At 40.8% G+C, this 17,046-nt stretch overlaps 1 protein-coding gene across 5 annotated transcripts in view; it reads left to right on the forward strand.

Moving 5' to 3' along the window:
* Positions 1 to 17,046, forward strand: part of LOC109428467 (uncharacterized) — a 569,383-nt gene that overhangs the window by 311,644 nt on the left and 240,693 nt on the right. Inside the window, exon 1 of one of the 5 annotated variants that reach the window (XM_062844308.1) lies at positions 1,354 to 1,700. The exons of the other annotated variants lie outside the window; for them this stretch is intronic. The gene's annotated coding sequence lies outside the window, so the exon portion shown is untranslated. Of the gene's footprint in view, positions 1 to 1,353; positions 1,701 to 17,046 lie in introns of those variants that run through there. 5 annotated transcript variants of the gene reach the window in all.

Raw genomic sequence — 17,046 nt, forward strand, 5'->3', positions numbered from 1 at the left:
ATTCATGCATGTGGTGCTTAGCTTTTAATGCTTAGTAGGCGAAGCAAAACCAACATCGCCGTCGCGTCGTGCGGTGCGTCGGCCGTGGATCGTGACGCGTATAGATGTAATATTTGTTGTTTTGGGGGCCTTCTGCGGCCGGTCCCTACTCAACGCCTGCTCAGTTGCTCACCAGAGTTGCAACGGTTTGTGCGCACGCGGTTTTTGCTCTTCTGTGGCGCTCTGTGTCGAATCAACGTTTTTTATTCAGAAGCGAAGTGACTTTTGCGTGTCACCGACTGACGATCGGCAATGAGAATGACACTCGCAGCTGTGACGGTCCAGAAGCGATGAATGTGATTTGTCGATGTTTGCAATTGATGCGAAATAAGTTTATTTTTGGGTACAGCAGTTCTTCCAGAACGAATCGAAAGTGTCAAGTGCGTGCGGCGATGACGACGAGTTCTGATTCGTACGAAACGAAGCAGGCGGCGCAACTTGAAAATTGAAAGTGTTTCAATTGGGAAAGGATAGCAGTGCGAAGAGGTGAAACAAAAAGAAGCCAGTGAAACCGATGAAACGAGATTCTAAAGTGCCGATTTGATTGATCGTCGACTTCGGTATCGAGTGCGTGTGATTTCCGACAGAGGGACGAACGGTGGCTCGGAATTTGGGAAGAGTTCTGAAACGATCCGAGTGCATCATCGTGTCGACCGTCTTTCACAAGTGAATAAATTAGAGTGACGCGCTAATCGGATTAAGCGACCCCTTTATCAACTCTGTTTGTGATCAAGCCGCGGTCCCCCATCTAGTAGTTTTGGAGTCATTAGAAAAGTCTCGGAAAACCGGGACAAAACTGAGCCGTGAGTGGAGATTTATGTCGCCAAACAGCTGAAAATACGTTGTTCCCGTTGTCCCGTTCCTGAGGTGTTGTACATTCCGGGGTGCACGCACTGACTGACCAAATCGCAGCAAGCGCTGCGGCTGTGGATGGGAACAAATTGGATTAGGGCAGCGCGCGCATGGTGTGTAAGTGTGTTTCCACGACGACGACGACCAGAATCAATCGTAGTGTGCCGGGCGCATTCAGCGGAACCGAAGCATAGAATCGGAGCAGTGCGGGGCAGGGATGCCACATATACAGATTTTTCTGTAACCATGCAGATTTTCTCGCAGCTTTTCATACAGAATTCTGTATACCAATAATTACAGATTTTTGGAAATTATACAGATTATACAGATTTTTCTAAAACTTACGGAATTTCAAACAGATTATCCGCGAAATCTTACAGATTTCATACAGATTTTTGGCAAAACAAAGTGATACAGATTATAAAAATTTTTGGAAGGCAAAATACAGATTTAAATGTGGCAACACTGGTGCGGGGAAGTTCTCCGTTGCGTGTTGCTGGTCAGCAGCGGCGATAATTCGCTCTGGAGGTCAATTAGATTTGCCGTGTGTAGTGTCGCCATCCATCGTAGTTGGCCGCTGTTTTAGTGGATTTTGTTACCAGAGAAGTAGCGGACGAGGGGGTCCGGTGTGCGTGTGAAGGACGGAAACATCGAAGCAAGCCGGTGACACCAGTTTCCAGCACGTAGTTGTAGCTCTAGTGGTGTGCTGCACAGCTAGCGGACGCAGGCAGTAGGCTGAGAGGCAGCCGGGGGTACCGTTGTCCGGCGGGTGTGGAGAGAAGTTTGACGACCGTTCTAAACATTGACAGGTGAGTTGCGCACGTTTTTGGTACCGCGATGGTACAACGCATATGGACGAAATACAACAGGGGACGACGAACCTCCTTTGCTTTGCTAATCGATGATTTGTGCGACTAGGGTCGTGAATTTGACGACGGACATCGGGGGCCGTCGCCGTAAGTAGTTCCGGCAGATATGGTTTAGGGAGTTTGTTTTTAGTTTTTTTTTCGCGCTAATCGCAGCAACCGCCGCCTTCTCGAGTATCGAAATTCGATTAGGGGGTTTGTTTGCATAGTAGGCTGGGACCTGTCTGGGAACTCGTCGATGCTCTTCTACCACTAAGTGGAAACTCATAGCAAAGAAGTTAATCGCTTGATTTGTTGATTGACTTGTTTGCTTTGATTATTTTGCGTTCGGAATTCTAATGTCGCGCAGATTAGTTTGACCTTTGATTGGCTATTCAACTTGACAGTCGAAAAAAGCGCAATTTTAGGAAGGATTAGAATCACAACATGATTAGAGCATCATTGATGTCGGGTTTAACTGAGAGGCTGAACAGTGTTCGCTCAGAACGCAGAATGTCAATCATTGCAGCGTTGAAAAATGTCATAGAAATGTCATTGGGCTATTTGTCGATGTCACTGTCCCTAAGAAGAAATGTTTTACGACGATATTATAACCAATCAGCATTACTGAAGCGGTATTCACTGGAACTGAAAAACGTCATGACATTTTTTTTCCATGACATTTTCGTGACATTTTCCAACCCTAGAGTGCTGAGCTCACGAATTTGCTCAAAATTTTCACCGGGATTCGTTAAGTTTTTGAAGCTGGGAACGCTCACAGTTCTGAGTATCGCTCGTTCAACATTCTTGGCTAGACTTAGTGAGATTTACTCAATAGTGGCTTTTGTTAAAAGTCTCGAGCGCATTTACTTAGAATCCTGACCGGGATTTGTTCAGGTAACTTTCAGGCAGCTTCTCAGAATCATGAATGGTATGTGTAGCGTTTGCTCAAATGCTTGAATAGGATTCACTCAGAAACTTCTGAGAGATTCTTTCAGAAACCTAGATGGAATACGTTCAAAACTCTTAGTGAAATCTTAACTCAGAATCCCAAGTGACATTCGCTCGTCATTTGAAAGTGTTTTCAACACAGATAAACGTACTCAGAGCTCCGAACGGGACACGCTCAGAACTCCGAATGGGATCGCTTAGAATCCTGAACGAAATTTGCCCAAATGGAGGAGAATGTGCCTCTGGAGCTGACCTACTGATGCCAGACGAGCATTCGACGAGTTTCGATGACCATTCGTCGACTTTGGAGACGGCTTTATATGATCATTCGACGGCTTTTGATTATCATTCGACGACTTTCGAGGCGACTTTTGATGATCATTCGACGACTTTCGAGGCGACTTCTGATGCTCATTCGACGACTTTCAAGGCGACTTGTGATCGTGATCACTCGACGACTTTCTATGATAATTCGACGACTTTCGATGATCATTCGATGACTTTCGATGATCATTCGATGACTTTCGTGGCGACTTTTGATGATCATTCGACGATTTTCGAGACGACTTTCGATGATTATTCGACGACTTTCGATGATTATTCGACGACTGATGATCATTCGACGACTTCCGAGACATTCAGCGACTTTCGATGAGCATTCGATGTCTTTTGACGAGTATTCGACGACTTTCGACGACTTTCCACGATCATTCGACGACTTTCGACGAGCTTTCGACGATCAATCGACTACTTTCGACGAGCATCTATCGACTTTTGATGATCATTTGACAACTTTCGGCGATCATTCGACGACTTTTGACGAGCATTCGACGACTTTCGACGATCATTTGACACATTCGACGACTCTCGAACAAATCTTGCACGACTCTCAAAGATCCTCAAACAACGTTCAAACAACCACTCCCACATCACACTCAAACACTGTCAGATGATTTTCAAATGATTTTCCAAACGTCTGTCAAACATGTTTAGTATTTCTAAACTAACTTTCTCTCTTTCAATCAATCAACTCTCAAATGGCTTTATATAGGTTTCAGTGGCTTTTTTCAATGAATCTATTACTGCTCAAAGTAGGAGAGAGTAACGATATTATGAATGAACTAGGGAATAAAATCGCAATCGTGAGACGAATTTCTAAGAAAAAAAAAAAAAACTCAAGCAACTTGAAAAATGACTCACGAACAATCTCGAATGACTCTCTAATGAATCCCAAATGAATATCGAGCAATCTTAAACGACCTTCACACGATACTTAAATGACTCCGAACCTCGAACGTCTCTATAAAGTAAACCAATTGTTTGTCGAAAGACTCAAATGATTCTGAAACGACCATAAAATGAATTTCACATATATTACAAATGACTCTCAGATGATTTTCGAACAACTTTGAAGCAACTCTCAAACGACGACGCTCAATGATCGCTATAATATATCTCTTGCTCTCTCTTACTGCTTTCTCTCAAAACTACTTTCAAACGACCTCAATTTACTTTTAAATGAGGCTCAAACAACTCCCTAAAGAAAAAAAAAAATGTTTCTGGGATTCGGGTGAGTTTGAATTCTTCGAAATAATGACTCTCTAATGATTATGTGAATGCTCTAAAATGTCTTCGATAGACTCTCAATCCCATATAGCCGAGGCGGTAAACGCACGGGTATTCAGCATGACCATGCTGAGGGTGACGGGTTCGATTCCCGGTCGGTCCAGGATCTTTTCGTAAAGGAAATTTCCTTGACTTCCTTGGGCATAGAGTATCTTCGTGCCTGCCACACGATATACACATGCAAAATGGTCATTGGCAGAGGAAGCTCTCAGTTAAAAACTGTGGAAGTGCTCATAGAACACTAAGCTGAGAAGCAGGCTTTGTCCCAGTGAGGACGTTACGCCAAGAAGAGGAGAGGAGAGGAGACTCTCAATCAGTGATGGGAAATGTCACGAAAATGTTTTTATATTATTTGATAATTTATCTGCCTTTAACTAGAAATGTACATCGACGACATCGTTAATCTTCGATAACCAACCTACTTCATAGATAGGTATTTCACACGCACGAATTTTCGCACAAAAAGTTGAGCATACTAAAAAATGTCATTTCGTGACATTTCACATCTCTGCTTCCAATGTCTCTCTAATGTTTCTCAAACGACTCCTATATGTACAAATTCAAACGCCTTTCAAATGAAACGACTGCCAAAATACTCTCATACAATCTTGAACGACTCTCAAATGACGCTTTAATGACTCTCATTGAACAATTTCGAGTGGCACTCATAAGAATCTCAAACGTCTACGAATGTTGAACGCCTCTTTCATGTATTTCTCGTGTTTCTAACAACATTAAAATGACATTCAAACGTTTTCTAAATGACTCTCAGACAACTCTCATATGCCTTCGAATGACTTTCAAACGACGGTCAACCGAATTGAAAACGACTCTCATCTCGAACGATTTTCAAACGACTTTAAAATTACTCCTGAAGGACTCTCAATGGTCTCTCCAAAGTCTCTCTTGCTTCTCATACGACTTTCTCCGAAACGACTCTCAAACAACTCAAAAATGACCGTAACAGACTTCCATACAGATTCCAAACTATGAAAACTTATTTTCTAGGATTCGGGTTAGCTTGGGATTTGAAAATCAAAAGTTTGGGTTCGTATCTGCAGAAACGACTCTAAATCGATCCTCACACGACACTGAAATGAGTGCCATAAAGTTCGCAGGGGCAGAAAGTTCATAATCCTGAGTGAGATTGTTTATATTCCTGAGTGGCATTCGCCCAGAATTCCTGGTGCGATTAGCTTAGAATCCTAAGCGGTAATTGGCTCAAAAAAGGCATCGAGATTCGTTGACAAACCTGAATCAGATTCGCCGAAAATCCCGCTGAGTACGTTCGAATTTCTCTGTGGCCTTCGCTCAGAATCCTTAGTGGCATTTACTCATAATTAAGAGTGAAATTCGCTCAGAATGCCAAGCAGGATTCCGGTTCGAAATTCTGAACGAGATTTGCCAAGAATTCACTTGAAATCCTAAGTGGCATTCGCTCAAAATCACTCTGAGTCTTTAGTGGAAATGCTATCAAATCCAGAGCAAGATTTGCCTAAAATCCTTACCGAAATTTGCTTAGAATCCTGAGTGTCATTCGCTCAAATTTTTAAATAAATTTCGACTGATATTCTTACAAAATTCACTGCATGGTTTGCTCAAAACCCTGGCCGCTCATAATCGCTAATGACATTCGCTTATACTCCTGAACGAGATTAGCTTAGCATTCTGGGTGCCATTCGCTTGTAATTCTGAGTGGCATTCGCTCAAAATCTCCGGTGGAATTTGCTCAAAACCCTGAGCATTGTAAGCTCACAAGCCTGAGTGACATTCACTGAAATTCTGAGTGAAGCTCGTTTAGGATTTGCTTGATTTGCTTAGAATCTTGAGTAAATCTTGTACGGAATTCTAAGCGAAGTTCTATCAGAATCCCGTGTGGCATTTGCTCAAAACCCTGAGTGGCAATCGATCAGAACTCTGTGTGGCATTCGTTCAACATTCTGAGTGATGTTTACTAACAATTCTGAGTGACATTTGTTCAAAATCCTCAGTGGCTGTCGCATCAGTATTGAGAGTTGATTCGCTTTGATGACAGAGTGGTATTCGCCCAGAGTTGCAAGAGGCTTTAGCTTGGAACTCTGAGAAACTTTCGTTCAGAAATCTTAGTGGCATTTGTTCAGAATTCATAGTGGCAACCGCGCAGAATTCTCAATAGCTTTCGCTTCAAATTCTGAGTGGATTCTCTTAGAAACTAGAGCTGCATTCGCTCAGAATATCCTGAGCGAATATTGCACAAAATTCAAAGCAAAGTTCTCTTAGAATCCCGTGTGGTATTTGCTCAAAATCCTGAGTGGCAATCGCTCAGAACTCTGTGTGGCATTCGTTCAACATTCTGAGTGATGTTTACTTACAATTCTGAGTGACATTTGTTCAGAATCCGTAGTGGCTGTCGCTCAGTATTGTGAGTTGATTCGCTTAGGTGCCAGAGTGGCGTTCGCCCAGAATTGCAAAAGGCTTTTGCTAGGAATTCTGAGCGACTTTCGTTCAGAAATCTGAGTGGCATTTGTTCAGAATTTGGAGTGGCAATCGCAAAGACTTTTCAGTGGCTTTCGCTTTAAGCTTTGAGTGGATTTTCTTAGAATCTATAGCTGCATTCGCTCATAATTCTGACATTTCAGTGGCTCTTGCTCAGAATTTTCAGTGGCTCTTGCTCAGAATATGAGTGGCATTCACTCAGAATAATTCGTGGGATTTTTTTCAGAATCTTTTGTGGAATACGATAAAAATGCAGAGTGAAGCTCGTTCTGGATTCCAGAATCCTGAGCATATATTGTACTGAGTTCTAAGCGAAATTGTATCAAAATCCCGTGTGGCATTTGCTCAAAACCCTGAGTGGCAATCAATCAGAATCTTCAATGACTTCTGCTCAGAATTCTGACTGACAATCGCTCAGAACTTTGTGTGGCATTTGTTCTGAATTCTGAGTGATATTTGCTCAGAATTCTCAGTGGCTGTCGCTCAGTACTGTGAGTTGATTCGCTTAGACGCTAGAGTGGCATTCGCCCAGAATTGCAAGAGGCTTTTGTTCGGAACTCTGATAGACTTTCGTTCAGAAATCTGGATGGAATTGTTTCGAATTGTGAGTGGCAATCGCACAGAATCTTCAGTAGCTTTCACTTTAATTGGATTCTCCTAGAATCTGGAGCTGCATTTGCTCAGAATTCTGAAAGGTATTCGGTCAGAATTCTCAGTGGCATTCGCTCAGAATTGTGAATGACAATCACTTTGAATTCTCGGTTGGATTTTTTTTCGGAATCTTTCGTGGAGTACGATAAAAAAGCTAAGTGAAGCTCGTTCAGGATTCCGGGATAGATTTACTCAAAATCCTAAGCAAATATGGCACGGAGTTCGAAGCAAAGTTCTCTCAGAATCCCGTGTGGCACTCGCTGAGAGTCACGATTAAAGTTTTCTTTCTAACGGCTTTCTAAAGGATTCCCAAGGGGTATTCGCTCATAATCCTTAGTTGCATTCGTTCATAATTAAGAGTGGCATTCGCTCAAAAAACTAAACGTAGTTTATGTAGATTTCAAAGCCAAATTTGCTCAATTCACAAACAATCCTGAGAAGAAATTACTCAGATTCTTGAGCTGAATTTGTTTAGAATCCCAAGCGAAACTCGCTCATAATCCTGACTGGCATTCATTCATAATAATGAGTGGCATTCGCTCAGAATAACACGCGGGATACTTTTAGATTAGTGGCTTCTCATAGTCGTATTCACTCGCAATCCCGAGCGGAAATACTTAAAAATTCAGTGCAAGATATGTTTAGAATCCTGGGCGGCGTCGTTCGCTCGAAAACCTCCAGGTAATCATGTGCTCAAAATTACGATTGTTGTTCACATAATCGAGCACTGCAGAGTTCGTTCAGAATCGTGAGCGAAAATCACTCATCGTTAATGAAATTCACTCAAAATTTAGCGGGATTAGCTTGGCAGTGATATTTATTCGATTTCCTGAATGACATTCGCTCAAAGTCTCGAGCGGCATTCGTCCAAAATCCTGAGTGGCATTGGCTCAGAAACAAGAACGACAGTTGCTCAAAATCCTGAGCATCGTTAGCTCACAAGCTAAAGTGGCATTCTGCTCAGAATTCTATTAGAATCCTGTTCGGGGTACGTTCAAAATCCTGAATGATATTCGCTTAGAATCGTGAGTGAATCTTGAAATTCTGAGCTAAACTCGATTACAATTCTGAGTGACATTCGCTCAGAGTCGCGAACAGGATTTGTTTAGAATTTCAAGTGGGACTCGATCAAATTCCTGAGAAGGAGGCGATTTCAGTCCCGAGGGGTTTTCGCTCAGAATTTAGATGGGATTTACTTACTCGAAATTATTAGCTGATTGCGCTTGTGATTCGAGCGAGATGCGCCATGAATTGCGAGTGGCATTTGCTTAGAATTCTGAGTGGCATCCGTTGAAAAAAAAAATACTTAGGGTAGCGTTTCTGGAAATTTCTGAGCAATTTGCGCTCTGGGTTCAGAAACAATCCAGCTAATTTCAATTAATTTCTTCCTTCAGAGATATTGGCCTTGACGCATGCTACAATAAAACCAATCACATTTCGAAGCGTGATCATATTATATGGACTTTGATAAACCACGGAGTGGCATCAACTATTGAACATTAAAATTAAACATGTTTTGAACTTTCTTAGTGAAATGGTTTTATGGTGACTTTAAGAGCTTTTTTAAAACTAAACCAAGATAAATTGCTCTTGTCGAAATTGTTCTATCACATTGAGTAAGCGTTTCTCAAACGTCTATTATTGTAAGCCGTTTAAAGCTAACAAAAGTATCAAACCGGTCTGTTAGACTTGGTTGATATTTGTTAAAAACCTAATAGACTTGGTCGTGGTTCGTTATAAAACCTAATAGACTTGGCTCCAAAGCGAATTCGTGACTTCCAATTGCTACCAAATCGTGAATCATTTTTACTCGGGTCTCTCCGATCACCCGAACACACATCCATAAACTGCCTGCTTATGGGCGATGATGCACCGCGGGGGCCCGGTTATGATAGACTGCTTTTGCTGGGCGATGACTCGCACCAGGGAAGCCGGATCAAGTTTCGCCCTCCGCCAAGCTGCTGATGAAGATGATCATCATGATCGTAAAGAGGGAAGCTCCGGAAAAAAAAAATTATCGATCGTTGATTAGACCCAGCAGCACACCCCGATAAGGGAGCCGAGGGATCACAAATCCGGATTCCGGAGTTGGCATTGCTTCCAGCCGAATTGTTGGTCACAGTTTGTTTTAGTTTATGGTTTTACAGAGAGAGGACATGATGGTGAACAGCAAATGGGAGGCGTGAATTCGACAAACTGTTTCGTTATGCATGGCTGATCCGGTTACCGAAATCGATTCGATAAACGCGCTGGATCAAAGCTTATAAATTGTAATATGAGATGAAAAACTATGGGTTTTGGCTGTTTAGATTTGTAAATCTCGCAGTTAGGATCTTCCAGCGACAACGAAATTGCCAACGGTGTCTCGACCAATGACTACGAGTGACCCCAGGACATCCCACCAATAAATCAACATAACGTGAGAATGATCTAATCAACTGGCACCGACTGGCGTACGCGTTGCTGATGCGAAACCCATCGGACAACTTGTCTCTTTCACGAAGACATATCTACAGATAGGGACATGGCACAGGTGTGTACTGCTAGACTGTGCCAATCGAGTGTGTTCGAATCGGAACTAAAGCTAACTTCCATGTCCCGGCGCTGTTGTGGTCCAAGCGTTGATGACCATCTCCTTTGTGGATGTTCACGCTTTTTAAGCACTGCTCAGTGGTTGCCAAACGTGGTTGAACTCGGTATTCGCCTTTCCGGAGCAGGATTTGGTCAGAATTCTGAGTGGCATTCAATCTGAATCTTAAGTGGCATTTGTTTAAAGTTTCGAGTGGAATTAGCTCATAATATTCAGTGGTTTTTGTTTATAATTCTGTTTGGCATTCTTTCATAAATTTGAGTGGCATTCGCTCAGAATCTTGAGTGACTTTCGCTCATATTCCTGAGCGACTTTCACTTGGACTCCTGAGCGACTTTCGCTAAGAATTCTTAGTGATACTCGTTCAGAATCATAGGTGGCATTCGCTCAAAAATCCTGAAAGGTATTTGCTCATAATCCACAGTGGCTTTCTCCTAGAATTAGTGGCGATCGTGCAGAATCCTGAGTGGCATTCGCTCAGAACTCTAAGTGGCACTTGCTTATAATCCTCAGTGGCTTTCGCTAAGAATTGTAAGTGGCATTCGTCCAGAATTCTGGAAGTTTTGCTCGGAATCCTGAGAAACGCGCAAATTTCGCTCAATAATCTGAGTGGCAATCGCTCAGAATCATGAGTGGCATTCGCTCAGAATTCTGAGTGAATTCGCTGAGATCCTGAGTGGCATACGCTCTGAGCTCTAACGAGCATTCGGTCAGAATACTCGGTGGATTTCGTATAAAATTCTAAGTGACATTCGCTTTGTGGCACTCGTTTAGAATTCTGAGTGCCATTTGTTGAGGGTTCTGAGGGACTCCTGCTCATAATACCAAGTGGAGTTGGCTCAGAATCCTGGGAAACCCAGTGCAATTGGCTCGGAATCCTGGGTTCGAAATCTTGGAGATTTCTCCTGAATTCTGATTGCCAATCGCTCATAATCTAGAGTGGATTTTGCTCTGAATTTTGAGTGGAAATCGATTAGATTCCTCAATGAATGTTGGTCCGAATCCTGACTGGCAATCGCAGAGAATTCTGAGTGGCAATCGCTCAGAATTTTGAGTGGAAATCGCTCAGAATTTTGAATGTCATTCGCTCAAAAACCTGCGTGAGTATCGCTCTGAATTCTTAGTTAGAATAGCTCAAATTCCTAAATCTTATTCGCTCAGAATATCAAATGGCTTTTGCTCAGAATCCTGAGTGGCATTCGTTCAGATGTCTTAGCAAAAATCTCTCAGAATCCTTAGTGGCTTTCGCTCAATACTCTGAGTGGATTCGCTTCGAGACCTTTGTGGCATTCGCATCTGAGTGACGTTTGCTTAGAATTTTGAGTGGCATTCGCTCAGAATCCACAGTGGCTACCGCTCAGTATTGTGAGTTGGTTTGATTAGAAGCCTGAGTGACATTCGCTTAGGATCATTAATGTCATTTGTTGAGAATCCTGAGTGCCATTCACTTTAAATTGTGGGCGGTACTCGCTCAGAATTCTGAGTGGCTGTCACTCAGAATTCTGATTGGCATTTGTTCAGAATTCCGAGTGTCATTTGGTCAGCATTTTGAGTGGCATTCACTCAGAATTCTATCGAGCAATCGTTCAGAATCCTCAGTAGATTTCGCTTAAAATTCTGTACGGCATTTGCTCAAAACCCTAAATGGTAATCGATCTGAATCTTCAATGAACTCTGGTCAGGAATCATGACGGACAATCGCTCAGAATTCTATGTGGCATGCGTTCAGAATTCTGAGTGTCATTTGGTCAGCATTTTGAGTGGTATTTGCTCAGAATTCTCAATGGCTATCGCTCACTATTGTAAGTTGATTCGCTAAGAAGCTAGAGTGACGTTCGTCCAGAATCGCCAGTGGCCTTCGCCTAGAATGATGAGTGGATTTGCTTAGAATCATGTGTTGCAATTGCTCAGAATTCTGACAGGCATTCGGCCCGAATCTTAGGTGGCATTCGCTCAGAATTGTATGTGGTTTTCGTTTAGAATTCTGAGTAACATTTGCTCAGGATTCTGAGTGAGTGACAGTCGCATTCGCTAAGAATTATGTATAACAATCGATCAGAACTGTAAGTTACTCTTGCTCAGAATCCTGACTAGCAATTGCTTAAAATTCAGTGTGGCATTCGTTATCAGAATTTTGAATGACATTTGCTCAGAAGTTTGAGTAGGGTTCGCTCGTAATTTTCAGTGGATGACGCTCAGTTATGCGAGTGCATTTGCTTAGAATCCTGAGTGGCATCTGCTTAGAATTCTGATATAATTTCGCTCGGAAAACTGTGTGACATTTGCTCAGAATCCTGAGTGACATTCGCTAAAAACCCTGAGTAGATTCGCGTAAAATTCTGGCATCCGCTCGGATTCCTCAGTGGCTTTCGCTCAGAATCCTGAGTAGCATTCGCTTGCAAATATAAAAGGCATGAAGTCGGAATCCTCAGTGGATTTCGCCCACAATTCTGAGTGGTATCTGCTCAGAATTCTGTGTAGTATTTGATCAGAATTCTCATTGACATTTGCTCTGGATTCTGACTAGTAAACGGTCAGAATTCTGAGTGTCAATTTCTTGGAATTCCGAGAAGTTATCGCTCAGAATCCTGAGTGGCAATCGCTTAAAATCATTAATGGCATTTGCTTAGAATACTGAGTGGCATTGACTTTAAACTGTGAGTGGCATTCGCACAGAAATCTGAGTGGCATTCAGGTCTTTTAAGTCAGAAACTTCAGTGAATTTCGCCTAGAATTCTGAGTGGTATTCACTCGAAATTCTGTGTGATATTCGATCCGAAATGGCAGTGACATTTGCTCAGAATTCCGACTAGTATTCGCTCAGAGTCCTCAGTGTTAATTTCTTCGAATTCCGAGTGGTAATCGCTCAGAATCATAAGTGGCAGTCGCTTAGGATCAATGATGGCATTCATTCAGAATTCTGAGTGGCATTTACTTTAAATTGTGAGTGGTATTCGCTCAGACTTCTGAGTGGCATTCATTCAGAATTCTTAATGGCATTCACTCGGAATTCTGAGTGAAATTCACTTAGAATTCTGAGTGGCATTCACTCAGAACTCTGAGTGGCATTCACTCAGAATTCTGAGTGGCATTCACTCAGAAGTATGAGTGGCATTCACTCAGAAGTATGAGTGGCATTCACTCAAAATTCTGAGTGGCATTCGCATCGGAGTCCTCACTGGGGTTTGCCTAGAATTCTGATCGGCACTCCCTCATTATTGGCATTCCCTGAGAGTCCTGAATGATGTTCGCTGAAAAAACTAAACCGTGTTCGGTCATCGATTAGATAAATGTTGCATCGTACGAGAAAAGATTGGGAACCCCTGACGTACTCAAATACGCACTCGCCGCAACTCGCCGAATAACCTTGAGGTGTCGATCCGATGGTTCTTGGTGATTAACGAAACAAGATACCACTGCTTAACTTAACCGGCGACGACGATAGACACGTAAAAAACAAGTGTCCAGTTGGTGTTTTTATGAGTTTGCTGTCTTCTTCCCGTTTGCCAACTAGTGGCTCTCTAACCTCTCATGAAAATCTCGTGAAAAAATCGCGTAGGGTGCCCTCTCAGGGACGCGCCCTCGTCTGGCTGGTCATTTATTTTTATTTTTTCAACTTCAACTACCTCGAGTGTCAATTTGATCGGCCACGAAGAGACATCGTCCCTTTGAGACGGTGGGAATCCGCGGGATCTCTACACCAACGCACCAATCCGGCGATTCCCTAGTAAGTTCGTTGAAAGGGTTGACTCGGATCGACCTTGCAAGAATTCGCAATTATTTTTATTTCACAACACAGGCTCGACACAGACAAGCGACGTCGAGCCACGCTCAGGTTTTCTGTTAACGTTTTTGGTTCTTCGGCCCGACCGGCCAGTTTGGGCGGACGGCTTTTCTGGATCTGTGGCTGGACGCGAAAATTGCCTTCTTACGATGCCTAGACGTGCAGCTACAAATGGATGCGATAAATTTGCCACCTGTCACCTGAGTCTGGGGTGGAAAGGGTCGTTAAAAAGTTAAATTAATTGTTGTAGAACTTTTTTTCAACTGTTTTAGAGATTATCTCTTCTAAATACTATTAACCGGTGAGTCCGTTCCATGTTGTTAGTTATTTCTGGTCTTCATATTTCTCTATTTTTTTTTATTTTACCGCGTATCTTATTTCAAAAATTTATTTAAAAAAAGTTTTGAAGAAATTCCTGACCCACCTCATCCATAAAAATAGGGAAAATAATGAAAAACATCCGCTTCTTCTTCTTTTTTCTTCTTTATGGCTCGAGGTTCGCATTGGAACTTGTCCTGCCTATCTTCAGCTTAGTGTTCTTAGAGCATTTCCACAGTTATTAATTGAAGGGGTTTCTTTACCAGCCATTGTATGAATTTGTACATTGTGTGGCAAGTACAATGATACCCTATGCCCAGGGAGTAGAGAAAATTTTTCCGACCGGATACGGGAATCGAACCCGCCGTCTCCGGATTGGAGATGCATAGCCTTAACCACTAGGCTAACTGGAGACCCATTTTTTTTTCCTTTTTTTTTGTTTATAAAAAATGGAAAAGGAAACTTTAAGCTATTTACTCGAAAGCGAGTTTTTGTCACTTGCACCCCTTTGCTCCTATCCATTAAATATTAAATATGCTGCATATTTTTATTGAAACAAATTTAAAACAGAAAAAACGACAGAAACAAAACGGAAAGTTAAAAAATAAATAATAAATATGTCAAAACTGTAACAATTAAAAATTTATCAGAACAAGAAACATAAAATAAAAAAATAAAAACGATTTGTACTAATATTTGGTAAACAAGTTATTGGTTATTTAATGAAAGATTTAGAAAAGGCATATGTATTATTCATGGAATGTATTTTGTTTTGGATTTGTATTTGAAAATTCACATGAAATAACAGAGATTTTGATTTTTATATTTTGCACCAGTTAGATTTTGAGAAAAAAATAAGCAAAAATGGAACGATCTCACCAATTTTCGTGTCCCAATTTGATACCGATTTTCAAATAAGTATAACAATCTGCTTGAGCACAAAGCGGTTTCAAATTGTAGTAGTCATTTTCATTGTTCCCGCAATTTTCTCTCGTTTCTTTCTTTTTCAGCGTAATTTCCTTACAAAATTTTTTTAATCGTTTACTGGAAATTGTTAATCTGTAAATTTGTAAAAGATTTTACCGTTTTTTTTTCTTACAAATTGTTAAGTCTTGCCAGGACGTTCCACCAGATTTGAAGATCGATTTCTAACATCTAGCACAGTTATACTAGTATACAGTTATATTTGAACATGTATATCACTCGGCGCGTTCCCAAAAATGTTTCTCAAGTTTTTTTTTGAAATTTAACCATATTTTTTTTACAAAACTCCATTAGGGGTTGTGTGCTAGTAGTGGACCCTGCGCCTATAGTGGACCCCCTTCAGAAAAACTCAAATATAAATGCCCAAATCAACTGTTTCCAGGCAACTTCCACCGGGGGAACATCAATTACATTGCTACACAGCAGTTCCTGGCAAACAAATGACCCAGTGGCCGCAACAATCGGTTATTTTAACTATTTAATGAATGTAAACACTCAAAAGGGTCCACTATACGCACACTCAGGGAGGGTCCACTATAGGCACCGTCGGCGGCGTGACAGCTTACATGGAAATCAAATGGGGGGTCCACTATAGGCGCCAAGATATTTGTAAATAATCCTATAATGGACCCCGGTGGTGTCCATTATAGGCAACATCGATGCGTATTTTCAAATGCGTTTTTTTCTGGAATAATATATTATTGTTGTATGTTTGACGGTCTTAACATAAAGAGGGGACGTGGAACTTGTTAAACAAATCTACTTTGGAACAATCCACTGCCTTAACATAGCTAAAAAGCCGCAGAAGTAAATTTCGATGGCTTAGGGGGTCCACTACTAGTACCCAAACCCTAATTGTTATTTGACAATTGTTGAGCACTTTTTCTTGAATATTTATGTGTCTTGAACTACAAAGAGATTACCCATGAAAAAATCCGTAAAAATTCCCAGAGAATGTCATCTGTATTTTCTTTTTAAGGGGTTTTCAGCAGGCAAATTTACATTTTTTTCTTTTATTTTGAAATTTTGTTTGTCCTGTACATGTGTACTGAAAGCTCCCTTTTCGAAATTGATAGTTTTTTTTTTATTTTTATCTTTTTCAACTAAATTTTTAACAAATGTTGATTGACAATTGTTGAGCATTTTTTCTTGAACATCCATTGAGGATGTGTCTTGATCTACCAAGAGAGTTTTCTTGATAAAAATTCTCAAAGTTTTTAAGAATTTTCATATACCTACATTCCCTTCTTTTATAGTAATTTTTCTTTTTATTTTTTTCTGTATCGAAACGTTTTTTTTTTTCAATCCTATAATAAAGTACACTCCCGATCAAAAGTTGGGTGTCCCGACTAGAAGTTTTTAACAAAAATATAACATAATTATAACAAACCATGATACGTATAACTCATTGTGATATAATCATGTTAACCATCATTGGCGTTTAATAATATTATAACTCAATTGTATCATATTATGTTATAAATGTTGTTCAATAACTCATTGTGAAATAATTTAGTTCTGATTCTTTGACATTTAGAACATCATTTTACACAATTGTATCAAAATATGATAGAAATTAGTTTTCTTGAAGATAAAATTTATATCATATTGAGTTATAATTTTGTTCTGATTATAACAAAATAGCTTATTATTTTGTTACAGTTTTAGTTATTTAGTTTAGTATTTAGTTATCGTCCTGCATCTAGGTTATAACAAAATAAGTTAGAGAAAAAAATCATATCATCATAACACAATGAGTTATATACTTGATATATTTTTCTAGTCGGGGTCACCCCCTCAAAAACATGTCTTTTTTTCGGGCCCATATCTCCGCCAATTTGCGTCTGATTTCAAAACCCTAGGTCTTATTCAAATGATAATAAGTCAAAGTAACTTTGAACATGATTTATGTGAAACTTCTACAAAAATAT

Source organism: Aedes albopictus, chromosome 1, assembly GCF_035046485.1.
Source record: "Aedes albopictus strain Foshan chromosome 1, AalbF5, whole genome shotgun sequence".
Classification (NCBI taxonomy): domain Eukaryota; kingdom Metazoa; phylum Arthropoda; class Insecta; order Diptera; family Culicidae; genus Aedes; species Aedes albopictus.